This window comes from Platalea leucorodia (genome assembly GCF_965183815.1).
Source record: "Platalea leucorodia genome assembly, chromosome: 21".
NCBI classification, from domain to species: Eukaryota; Metazoa; Chordata; class Aves; order Pelecaniformes; family Threskiornithidae; genus Platalea; species Platalea leucorodia.
Window position 1 is genome coordinate 740,810 of NC_138843.1, and position 8,911 is coordinate 749,720.

Genomic DNA, 8,911 nt, shown 5'->3' on the forward strand with positions numbered 1-8,911 from the left:
GCCTGGCATCCCTGTCCCTGCTCCTGTTCTGTCGCAGAGCCAAGCCAGAGCCTGGCTTGGGCTGCTCTGGGGCCACTTGCTTCTCGGTGCTGCGTGGCTCCCCTCTGCCCGCTGCTCCCCCCTTGGTATTTAAAGATGCCCCTTGATCCTAATGGTTTCTGCACAACTCCTTGGTGGGATCCCTGCCCCGAAACCATCTCCTCCCTTCCCAAGCGCTCTTGATCTCGTCGCATTGCCCCACCTCTGTCCCTGTCCTCCCTGCACCCCTTCTGCACTAATACCAGGCCAGCACCTTGCTGTTCTGCATGTATCTGTTCTTAACCAGTCCCACGGCACCATGGCAGTATGACGCACTCTGGCTGTCGGGGTTTCTCCTCGGCTGCTTCTTGGCCTTGGGCTGGAGGGGGAGCCTCCACCACTTGCTCCCCTTCGGCATAGCACCCAGCTTTGGGGGGGCTTGGGCAGCTGGGCAGAGGGGCAGGCAGACTGAGAGCCTTCCCTGGTCCTCCCCCTCCCTGCACCCCCGCCCCCATGTAGAGGATACAGCAGCTTTCTCTGTTCTTATATCCGTGCGCTAGCGTGTCTTCTAAAAAAAAAAAAAAAAAAAACCAAAAATGGAACAAAAAAAGAATAAAATTAAATAATAATCTGGTGTTTGTATATAGTCCTTTAGAAAGATCTTGGTTTGCTTTTTGTGTTTAATCACTTGACCTATAAAAAGAGGAACTGAAAATGCTGTATCAAGGACGTACAAGCTGTGCCTTTCAAATAAAGAAATAAGAAGGTTGGTTAAGACTGTGACTTGCTGCCTGCTTTCTTGCCACCTTTGGGATGATTTTAAAATACTTCCCTCCCTCTCCTGCCCCCCTAGATAGGGGAGTCGGTGGGGGAGAGCAGGTAGCTTTGCTGGTTAACCTTGGACTCTGCCTTGGTTTCCCCATGTGCTGTCACGGCTCCCCGCGGGCTGTGGGAGGTGTCTGGAAGAGCTGCCCTCCCTCATCCAGGTGAGCATGTCCCAGAAGTCCCTGCCTTACCTGGTGTGATGCGCTGCCCTTCCTGGCCCCCCCCCCCGAGGTTTCTCTGTGAGCCAGGAGGAGGGGGGTTAACGTTGACACTTCTGGTTCTGGCTTCTCTCCTGCTCTTGCCTCCGTAGCTGCTGGCAGAAGAAGGACCGTCCTCGCTGCCTGCATCCTGCTCCGGGACGCAATGCCTCCCACAGGCAGTCTTGCGGAGCTGTGTGCCCACGCTGGAGCGTTGGCTGGAGTCTGCCGGAGCCAGGGCAAGGAGGACGCCTGGGCAAAGCCAAAGCAATCTGGAGAGCAAGGCAAAAGCAGGTGGTGGCAAAAGGGACCTGGGAGCTCTCCAGCTGAAAAGCGAGGAGGGCTGGAGTGAAGTGTCACCGAGGGCTATCGGCTCTCTGCTGGAGCAGGAGCAGCATGGTTTGGTAATGCATGGGAATGGTCCCTGTGGGCTGCTGCAGGTCTGCTCTGTGCGTGCATAATTCATTTTTCCTGTGGGTGCAGAGGATAAGCTGCTTCCGTGGCACTCACCCCCTCTGGAAAATCTGGCCTGTGTTGCCCTGGGGCTGAGATTGCTGTAATGGAATTGGCTCTCAATAATTAGAGCTGTCCCCTGGCTTCAGAGCCTGCTCTGCCCTGATAACATCTTCCCCTCCATATCTCCCAGGCCAGCTGGAGTGGGAGAATTTCCTTCCCCTGGGAAGGAAGCTGTGTTGGGGGGGCATGGGGGGGTGTGTCTCGGTGCCCCTGGATGCCCACCAAGGTGGGAGGACTGTGGAGGCACAGACAGGGACCCTGGCAAAAGCCAGAAGGGGAGCAGTGGCCACTGTGCCTCTGTCCTGCTGGCACTGGGCAAAGATCAGGCCGAACACCTGAGGGTGGGATTTGATGGGATTTGTTGAACCGGCTCAGGCCTGGGACCACTGGCTCTAGAGTGGTGGTGCTTCGGGCTGGGGCTGTCTGCAGCACTGGGTCCAGGGTGAGAGAGGCTTGAGGAAAGGTGCACAGTGCTGTATGAACACCGCTCGGCCCCTTCCCTGGAGCTGCTTCTGATGGGTTTCTTCTGATGCGGACCAGCCTGCTGCAAAGAGGGGATGGAGTGACTGGCATGTGTCCCATGTCCCACTGTCCTGGGAGCACCAGCCAGGCCTGGCACAGCCATGCTGCAGCCTCAGATGGGTTACAGAGCCTGTGGGCACCACGAGGGCTTGACAATGCTCCCGTTATCTGCTTGTGACGCCTCGCCACCATGAACCGGGGGATGGCTGGTTCCTGGCACAGGCTTGCAAGGGACCAGGCAGGTCTGCAGAGGAGCACAGCTCCAGTGGTGGTCTTTGAACTCTGGCTGCTGGCTGGGACTCTGCAGGGCTGCCTGGGGGTCTCAGCCCTGTCCCCTGACAAACCAGGCACCCCCGTGCAGAGCCTGATGCTCCTGATGCAGCCGTCACCGCTGGCTGCTTGGCCACCATGGGGCAGATCTAGAGCGCAGAGCCCATGGCAAAAGCAGAGCTGCTGCTGCGTGGCAGGGGCTGGCCTGACCTCAGCACCCCTGGGGGGGGCTGGAGCACCGGGCAGACAGGTCCAGTGCCTGCCCCCCCTGCACTGCGTACGGGCTGCTGGGCAGGAGCCGGCTGAAACACTACCGATAGCTGCAGTCTGACCCCACGGTCTGGCAGCTGCTCCAAGGGCCTCGTTGACGCTGAGCGAGCAGGTTTCTGATGTGAAAGGCCAACACAGCTTCGGGCCAGGGGCTGCTGCGATGCGACAGTTGCTAAAACCATCTCTGCTCTGTAAGTGCTGCTGAAAACCCCGCTGGGAGCGTGCTGGCTGTGGGGAGGGCTGGAGCTTTTCAAGGGCTTTCACCTCGAGGTCACTGGTTCAAACTTAGCCTGGGGGCAGGGAGCACCGTAAGTGGTTGTTATTCCTGATGGATGTGCAAAGGAGGAGGATTTAGGAGAAATTGGTCTGGGGTGTTTTCAGGCTGGCGATTTTAGAGGAACAGACGTCCCTGTTGTTAGACCTAATTAGCAGCCTCGGTTCGGTGGGCAAGGGGTCGAACAAACCACGAGGCTGCTGGCTGAGCATCCTCGGCTGCCAGCAGGCTGAGGCTGGGGAGCCACTCCTGACCGGGCTGTGGATATCTCCTTGCTCCCTGCAGGAGACTAACTCACTGTAAAGCATAAAGACAGAGCTTTCGGGCTCTCCAAATCCCCTGCACTTCCCAGCAGATGCTGAGCTGAACCTCATGCTGCACTCCTGCTTCCTCCAGTAACCCATTCCTGAAGTGTGCTGGCTTCGCACCCAAAGGTGGTGGGAGGCACCCTGATACCCGTTCCACAAACAAGCAGTGCTGCAGTTCCCCATGCTTCCAGCCTGGCTCTGTTTGCAACCACCAGATTTGCTTCTGGATCTCCGGAGTCATTTCATAGGGCACCTTACCAGATTTGGGCTCAAATCTAACTGCGTACCAATATCTGTAAATCTAACCCATACCAGCAGCAAAAAAGGGTTAAAAACACCTCCCTCATGACTCTCCCAGTAGCTGCAGACTTGAGGAAACAGCTTTTCTCCTTCCAAACAGGCTGCTCTGCCTTGTAACCTCTCTCACGATTGGAGCTGTGAGCTCCTCTCCTGCCCTGGCTCAACGCTCGCTCATGAGAAGTGGGTGATGTGGGACCTCCAAAGCTCTGCTGATCAGGGATGGTTTAAGACTGGGTCCTGGCAGAGAAACCCCTTCGCTTTGTGTGCAAGAGGTTGTGATACAAGAGTGGGAGGGGGACACAGGCAGATGGGCTGAGAACCAGCTCTCCTGGCACCAGGGTCCTTGGAAAAGCTCGATAAACCCTGGCTCATTAAGGGGGGATAGAGAGCAACCTAGTGACAGCCACTGTCCAAAGAGCTTTCAGCTGCGGCGGATGGAGAGCTGGCTGAGTCTGGAGGGCAGGGGCAGGACCCCATCCATCAGCGCCCTGTGCCCTGACCACAGAGCAGCACAGCATTTAGCCTGGGTTTGATATTGATTCCTGCTTGCAGCTGCCAGGGGCTTGGCAAAACTCTGCTGTCTCCCATGTCTTCCCCTTCCATCTGCCTGTCACTGGCAGGGTCATAAAATGGCATCTTTCCTTCTCGATGAGGTGAGTGGGTGCCAGTTTTTCCCTGGGTGAAGGAGGTTTCCACACCTGTTTGACTCTCGATTCATCGCCTTCAGCTTTTTCCCATAGGACAGATCCCTGTCGCCTCTGTGGCAGCAGCAGGAATCGCCTCCACCACATCCCCCTCCCGCTCCCACCCTCCTCATTTTTCAGTGCAGCTTTGCTTGAAACAATGGCACAGCCTGCAAGCCAGGAATGCTTTGCAGCGCGGTGGAGCAGGGCCTCCTTCCCAATTCATCACTAATGCAGGAACGCCAAGCCCTTCCTGGCTGCAGTGAGCACGAGATAAAAGCTAAAAGAGGCATCAATAATTAAAAACCACTCAAAGCTGGTAAGTGCAAACAGAAGCAAACATACAGATCGAAGGCAGTGCCAGAGACGAGAAGCTGTCGGCTGCTGGGTTGCTCTAAGGGCTCCCACATCTCTCTTGCAGGCATCCCCCCCAGTCTGCAGCCCTGTGGTGACAAGGTGTCCCTGGCACGGTGGGAGCGCAGCAGCGCAGGGGCTGTGGGAGGGAGTGCATCGGTTCTGCAATGTGCCGGGGGCCCTGCCCGGGCATGGCAGGAGAGATCCCCCCCAGCTCCCGCCCGTGGTTTGCCTTGCAGATGCTTTGGGGACACATGGCTTTAGAGAGCAGGTGACAGCACTGGGGGCCCAGGGATGGGGACCTGTGGTTTGGTCCCAGGAGTGTGGCTGGAGAACCTTGATTTCTAGTACAGCTTTGGCTCAGCTCTTGCAGACTTGCTGCCAGTCCCTTCCCTCAGTTTCCTTTCTCATCTCATGTTCATTCCAGGATGGAGTCCAGCCAGGATAAGGCCCCTGTTTGTGCCAACTGCTGGTATAAATGCCCAGGGAAATTCACACTGTCTGAGGGTGCCAGGAACTCAGCTCCGCTGAGTTCAAGCCTCCTCATTCAAGTATGAAAGCAAGAAGCTGAAAACAGGATGGTTTGGAAACTTCATGGTCATCTTTGCTCCCTGCTTCCACAGGCCAGGCAAATTGGTCGACTGAGTCCTGGTAAGGAAAATCTGACTCTTCTAAATCTGGTGACCCTGGTTCTGCCCCCCCGCCCCATAATGGCCCTACTGACCCCAAAACCCTGTGTGCAAACCCACCACTACCTGGCTGCCAAAAAAAAGCCCACCCAGGGCTGAGCTTGCCCATGTGCTTAAACCCAATGGGCCCCGAAGCTGCGTGGACCTGAAAAGGCAGGTGCAGGGAAGCAGTTTGCAAAGAATGGGGCATCCCCATCCTCTGAGAGGAGACTGAGGCAGTGCTGCTTCCTAGCCATGCCCCCATCTCCCTTTCTAACCCCAGCAGTCTCCTGCCAGGCCAGCAAATACACCTGCAAAATTGGACACACAGCAGCTTTGCGCTATGAGAGCAGCCCCCTTGGATATGAGATGGTTGTACGTGGCTCTTCACCACCGACCTGCCCAGTGCCAGTGTTTGGAAGGGATGGAGCAAAGCAGAGCTGAGCAGAGCAGGCGGGAGAAGGGGCACCCGGCAGGATTTCAAACTGGGGGCTGGAGGAGAGACTGTGCGCAGGCTTCAGCTGCCCCGAGAGTGGCGAGCCCTGGTTGCCCATAGGCATCTCTGAGAAATGTGATGGTCTCTGCCCTTGACTGTCCACTCTGGAGATGTGCTGGGTATGGGAGGCTGCGCAAAGTAGGCACATGGGGAGAGCAATGACCCACAGCACAGAGCCGGGGCTGCCCTTCCTGGCGAGGGTGGGAGGCTGCGTGTTCCCATGCCCCAGGCTGGCGTTTGGGGAGGGAGCTGAAAGGTAAACTCATTGGGGTAATTCCAGAAGCAGCAACCTGTTTTGCTTGGATCTGGGTTCAAATGGCAAACGGAGCTCCCGAGTGTCCCGAAGCCTGGGCTTGTTTGGTTTCTCTGCTGGTTATAAACAGAACTGCTGTTTACAGCACTCGCCTCTCCATCCTGGCGTGGATTTCAAACGCCCTTGTCCTTTGGGGCTCTTCCAAGCGCTGCCGCTACCAGGCACAAGTGCGTGGCTGCTGCGGGAAGCAGCTGGGCCCCCGGCTGAGCATCCTGCGGCGGGCGGCGGCAGCAGCCAGGGCTCTGCCCGGCTTTGCTGGCTGGTCTCAGCCACGTCCTCTGCCCTGTGCCTCACTTCCCTATGCCTGGAGGGAGGAGTGGCACCAGCTCCCTCTGCTGCTGCATTCAGAGGCCTGTGGGTGCAAAGGGTTAACTGTGGTTGTTTTCTCCCCAGTCCAAGCACATGCTGAAGCAAATTAATCTCTGGGTTACAGGCTGTCCTGCTCCAGGGCCCATGTCAATCATTAATGGAGGGTGATGAAGACGCGTGTGACATCCATCATTCCGGAGCTGCCTGTTCCAGGTTTACCTGTGTCACTCTCCGAGACAGGAGAGCGGAGAAACTGCCTAAGGAAAACCAGCAATTTTTGGTAAGGAGTTTTGAAAAATGCTGCAAAACATCATCTCAGTCTCTTCTTCCCTTGAAACATGATCTGAAATGTTTCCAGCTTTTGAAAAAACACTTTCCTTAAATAAAAAAAACCCTAACAACTCCCCCAATGAGGCAAACAAACCAAAAATAAATTCTCTAAAACTTTACATTTGGATTAAAATATGCATATTCATATGTGCAGCTATACGATATACACGCACACATACACACGCATATACAAAAGGAAGGTTTTTTCAAGGGCTTTGGGGCCAGGGTGGCGGGCTAGTGGCCGTCCCCGCCTGCAGCGCTGGATCTGTCCGGTGAACACCCGTGGCCAGGGAAGGCAAAGGGGAAGGCGCAGAGGCTGGACAGGGGCCAGCTGCTTGCTCAGGGACCGTTCGGGGCTGGAAGGGCCCAAGCCCAGCCAGCCTGTCCACTGCCACGGGAAGGCCCCCAGTGCCGGCCGGGGCAGCGCGGGGAGGGGGCAGCGGCAGCAGGCAGTTCTGGGACGGCGCAGGGTGGGGATAGGAGAGAGCCTCTGGTGCCCACCACCTTGCCCCCGCCCTGGCTGCTGCCAGCATGCAGCAAGTAAATAACACAATTAATAAAAGATCAGGATGAAATGTGAGGCATTAAATATTTAACCTTGTGCCTGCCTGTGCCGTGCCCAGGTACAGCTGGTTCCTGCAATATTTAAGGATGGTTTCTCACTCCCCATTCGCCACCCCCAAATGTGGTGACTTGACGGCAGCCTGCGGCTGGGGGGGCCGCGGTGGGCGACGAGGGATCGTGGGGGACGGGGAAAGGCCCCTCGGTGGGGCGGGAGGGGCTCCCGGGGCACGGCGCTTGGCCGCAGAGCGGCGGGGGAGCCGCCGGGGGCCCGCGCCCGGAGCCCGGCGCTGCTCCCGGGCCGAGCCTGCGGGCCGGCCCCTCGCTGTGCCGGCCCCGCTGCGGAGGGGGCAGCGACCCTCCCGCCCCGCGGCACCGCGCCGCTCCCCGCGGAGGGGCCGCTCGGGGTAACGGCACAGCGCGGGGGGCTCGCGGCGGGTGCGGAGCTGCTGCGGCCGGGGCGGGGCGGCCCGGCCCCCGCTGCCGCCGCAGCCGCTCCCCGGGAGCCACCGGGAACCTCCCGCGGCAGAGCCGAGCGCCCCAGCCCTGGGGCCGGTCGGGGGTTTCCTTCCTCCCCGCGGCGCCGGGGTTTCCCCCCGTTCTGTCCCCCGGGGCCCGCAGGGAGGCCGAGGCCGAGCCCGGCGGCTGCGGCGGCTCCGGTCCCGTTCGGGCCGCGGCCCCCCCTCCCTGCGCCGGCCGCGGCTGCCGAGCACCGCCCCGGGCTCCACCGCCCCACGTTACTTTGAGTGGCAGCCGGCGGCCGCCGCAAGGCCTTGTGGGCCGTGTGGTCCGCCTGCCGGGCCGCCCGCGGCGGAAGCCCCGACTGCCCGGCGGCTCTGGGCCGGGCCCGCCCGAGAGGGACCGACCCCGCCTCCCTGGCCCCCCCCGCGGGCAGCGGGTGGGACGGACCGGCCCCGGGCGGCCGCCGCCGCGCAACGGCACAGCGAATGGCGAACTACAACTCCCAGCGTGCCCCGCGGCGCCCCCGCTGAGAGGGTCCTGCGGCCCGCTCGCTTCTCATTGGCCTTCCAAGGGTGTGGCGTCACGAACCCATGTGGGAACGAGGCAAGGCGATTGGCTGACGCTCCCGCGCCGGCAGCCAATGGCAGGTGCGGCCACCGCCGCTGCGGGCCGTGAGGGTGGTTAAGGTGGAGCGGGGTCGCCGTGGCCGCTGCGGGCGCGCTCCTGGTCCCGCCCCGCCCCGGCGGCGCAGCGCGGCGCGCCCGGCGCTCCCTGCCCTCCCTGCCGCCCCGGGCGGGCGAGGGGCCGGTCCTGGGGAGCCGCTGGCGTTGCGCTCTGCAGCCCCGCGCCCAGCCCCGGCCCGGCGGTGAGCCGGCGGCCCTGCGCACCGGGGGCCCGCAGCCCCTGGGGTCCCCGGCTCGGTCGGGCGCCGTCAGGCCGCCTTCGTTCGTGCTCTTGGTGCCTCCGCGCTGCCCCGCCGCGTCGTTCCAGAGCGGCCGGCTGCGCGCCCAGGGGACGGGGGTGCTCCCGGCCCCGGGGGCTGTCGGCGCTGCCCCGCGCCCGGCTCCGGGACGCGGCCCCGCGTGCGAGTGGGGCCGGGAGGGGGGTCCCGGGGCGAGGGAGGAGCTCGGGGAGGCGAGCGGGGCTCCGGCGGGTGCGGAGGGCTGGGGTAACGGTGTCGGCGAACGTCGCCCGGCTGGGTCCGCTCGGCGCCGGAGCAGCGGCTCTAGGGCTGG